Below are 474 nucleotides of genomic sequence, written 5' to 3' on the forward strand. Positions count from 1 at the left end.
AGCAAATGGAAACTTTTCTTTATTTCCTAGATCAGCTCTTAAGGAATTCTGTTTGCCTGAATCACAGGATACCATTTCTTCCTCCACCTCCTCTGTGCTTGTGCCTCAGGAGCCTGTTCTACCCTGTTGTGGCTGTAAGAAGGCAAAACATTCTCCTAAGGACAGCAGCTCCTCCGGATCATTATGCAGCAACTCCAGCCTGTCCCACCTTCCCGTCTTTTCTAAAGGAACAACCCGGCAAATCCGGAGCCATAGTTTACCTATTTTACCCAGAAACCAGTCTTCCATGTTCAGGAACCAGGGCACAGCCCTGCCTCCTTTTCAGCTCTCAGAGTTTGGGAAATCAGAACTTTTACAGAATTTGGCAGCTCTTTCACCCTTAAGATCCCAAAACTCTTTGATCAACTCTGTGTTCGAATCCCCAGATCTCTGCCAACAAGAAAAAACAAAGAGTGGGGGAGAGAGCAAGAGTCA

Source organism: Mustela lutreola, chromosome 9 (genome assembly GCF_030435805.1).
Source record: "Mustela lutreola isolate mMusLut2 chromosome 9, mMusLut2.pri, whole genome shotgun sequence".
Taxonomy (NCBI): domain Eukaryota; kingdom Metazoa; phylum Chordata; class Mammalia; order Carnivora; family Mustelidae; genus Mustela; species Mustela lutreola.